This window comes from Cicer arietinum, chromosome 3, assembly GCF_000331145.2.
Source record: "Cicer arietinum cultivar CDC Frontier isolate Library 1 chromosome 3, Cicar.CDCFrontier_v2.0, whole genome shotgun sequence".
Classification (NCBI taxonomy): domain Eukaryota; kingdom Viridiplantae; phylum Streptophyta; class Magnoliopsida; order Fabales; family Fabaceae; genus Cicer; species Cicer arietinum.
This window is the reverse complement of record NC_021162.2, coordinates 27,503,274-27,505,624: the sequence shown is the minus strand read 5'-3', so window position 1 is coordinate 27,505,624 and position 2,351 is coordinate 27,503,274. Positions and strand designations below refer to the sequence as shown.

At 29.7% G+C, this 2,351-nt stretch overlaps 2 long non-coding RNA genes across 3 annotated transcripts in view; both read left to right on the top strand.

The window, feature by feature from the left end:
• LOC113784740 (uncharacterized) overlaps nt 1–1,378 on the top strand; it is a 2,018-nt gene extending 640 nt beyond the window's left edge. Inside the window, exons 1-3 of one of the 2 annotated variants that reach the window (XR_012162422.1) lie at nt 292–585; nt 875–1,160; nt 1,273–1,378. This is a non-coding gene — a long non-coding RNA (uncharacterized lncRNA). Of the gene's footprint in view, nt 1–291; nt 586–874 lie in introns of those variants that run through there. The other variant, XR_012162421.1, reaches the window with a different exon arrangement.
• A 109-nt stretch (nt 1,379–1,487) lies between these two features.
• On the top strand, nt 1,488–2,346 carry LOC113784738 (uncharacterized). The gene is made up of 3 exons (XR_003470838.2): nt 1,488–1,780; nt 2,022–2,094; nt 2,212–2,346. It is a non-coding gene; the product is annotated as an uncharacterized lncRNA (long non-coding RNA).
• The last annotated feature ends 5 nt before the right edge of the window (nt 2,347–2,351 follow it).

Below are 2,351 nucleotides of genomic sequence, written 5' to 3'. Positions count from 1 at the left end.
TTTCCCTTTGCCAATTGTTTATTTGTTTGGCATGATAAATGCCCCCTTTTCCATTAGCAAATTTACTGACACAGTTGCACACATGGCACCTCACTTCACCTCATATTCACCCTTGTTAGTATAAGAAAGACTTTTAAATATCTGTGCAATACTCAACAAAAGAAAATTTTGAGGAAGACTTAAATAATCATTTAGTCCTTATAGAGGTATTAGTGTTTTGGTCCTTAAAATCTTCTTCAACATTCTCTTATGGTGTGAGTGAGATTTTTCCTGTTCATGGTAAGGGAAGTGTAGGATATTGCTTCACATTTACATGTAGTATAAAGGGATATGAAAGAGAGCCACAATATATATAATCTTCAACTTTGATCCCACTTGAAATAAGTGATAATTGAGGCTCATAATAGTGATATGTTATAATCAATTTATTAATTTCTTGTGCCCAAAACCCAAATATACAGCTGTGTTTTTCTTTCAACGTAATTAATATTCTGAATTTATTATTCTGAACTAATACAGTTGTGTTTGGATTAACTAAAGATACAATCTTAGCGCGCGGGAATTTGAAGGAACTTCAACTGAACGGTAAAAACTAATATAGATCTCTGCCCTGAAACTAGTTACATTTGAAAAACTTGGACTGTTGCAAAACTTGCAATACAGATCTCTGCCCTGAAACTAGTTACATTTGAAATGGACTTTTTGTATTATGGTTGTGCCCTTAAATTTGACTAAAATTTGTAACATATAATTATATATGTTTATTTGATTAATATTAAATTAGTTGATTTTTAGGGCAGCCCTTGTGGTCTATATTTGAACAGTTTATGTGTGTTAAGGTTTTTACTTTGTAAATGATGGAGTGATAATACAGGGTACAGGAGGAATGACATGAGAACGAGGAATCATACTTTAAGAATCCCACAGTAGCAGTTTGGTCAATGATGATTATATCATTTATGCAACTTTTTATCCATCAACATCTTTGTCTATATGAGCAATGCTTGATGTGTCTTGAAACCAAAGACTTTAAAATAAGCATCAAGATCATGACTTAGTGTTGGTTCTTTTGGCATCTAAAATTGTAAATATTTATTATCCAGACTAGTTGCAGGTTACTCCAACTTATTGGCAAGGGCTATTTCAAGTGTTAATATTAGGTAGCTACATCTTGAATTCGGCCGATATAATTAATTTGGCGAGTTGATGACATGCATATATTTGTGTAATTGTTTGGCACAACTCATGAAATATTTGGACCATGTTGTTCAGGTAGTGGAGATGTTGCAGAGCAAAGGTGGAGGTAATATTAGCTATCTCTACGGTTTTATACGTTTACTTACAGATTTTCATCGCTAAACGTAAAATATATCGTGGTTTAATATCGTATATATTATGAGTAATAGATTAATATATTTAACTTATTTAATATCGTATATATCATGAGTAATATATTAAAGAGTTTATTATTTAGACTAATATTTTATATCAATTGCAGAAAATAAGTAAAATTAATAGGCAAAATCGTGCTAAGTTTGAAGATGTTCATTGTATGGGTTCAAAAAGTCTCCCAAAGTTTATTGATGAGAAGGTTTATTTCTATTTCTATTTCTATTTTTATGGCTTTAATTTAAATTAAAAATGAAATGCATTTAACTTATTGATTTGGTTGTAGATAAAAAAGGGCAAAGGAGTGTTGCTTGGACGTAAAGAGATATACATTGATACCCGCACTCGTAAAGATGGAACAATTGTCAATGAAAAGGCTGCAAGAATGATTGTAAGTTTTGATAATAATTAAACGGTACCAATATATAAAATGTGTATAAATTAAGTTTGACAAAGTGCTGAATTTTATTTTCAAATGTATGATGATTGTATTGGATTTTTACGTGACCTTTTAGGAGATTCTGTATTTGTTAGCCTATATGCAATGTTGAAGTTTTTAATCTTATCCAACTAACTTCATAAGTTCCATAATCGTATTTTTCATAAGTAATATTTTCTATTTTTTGTGATAGGTTCCTGATGCTACTAGTGCTCAAAATCATTTGAATTCACTTAGTCCAAACAACAACGAAAATAATGAAAATGGTAATTAGATAAGTATTAGTTAATTTTAATTAAAATCATTAACATTTTCTCTATTTTATTAGTAATATTTTTATGTGGAATCGTGTATTTATTCATTTGTTATTTTATTGATTGTAGGTGAAGATTAAAAGCTAATTTGTTGTTGAAGATGGAATATTGGCAATTTAGTGGACTCCATTTCTTAGTATTTTTTGAGATTGTTATGTATGACACAAGATGTCTATTTTAAATGTCTATTTTTTGAGGTTAAGGGTTTT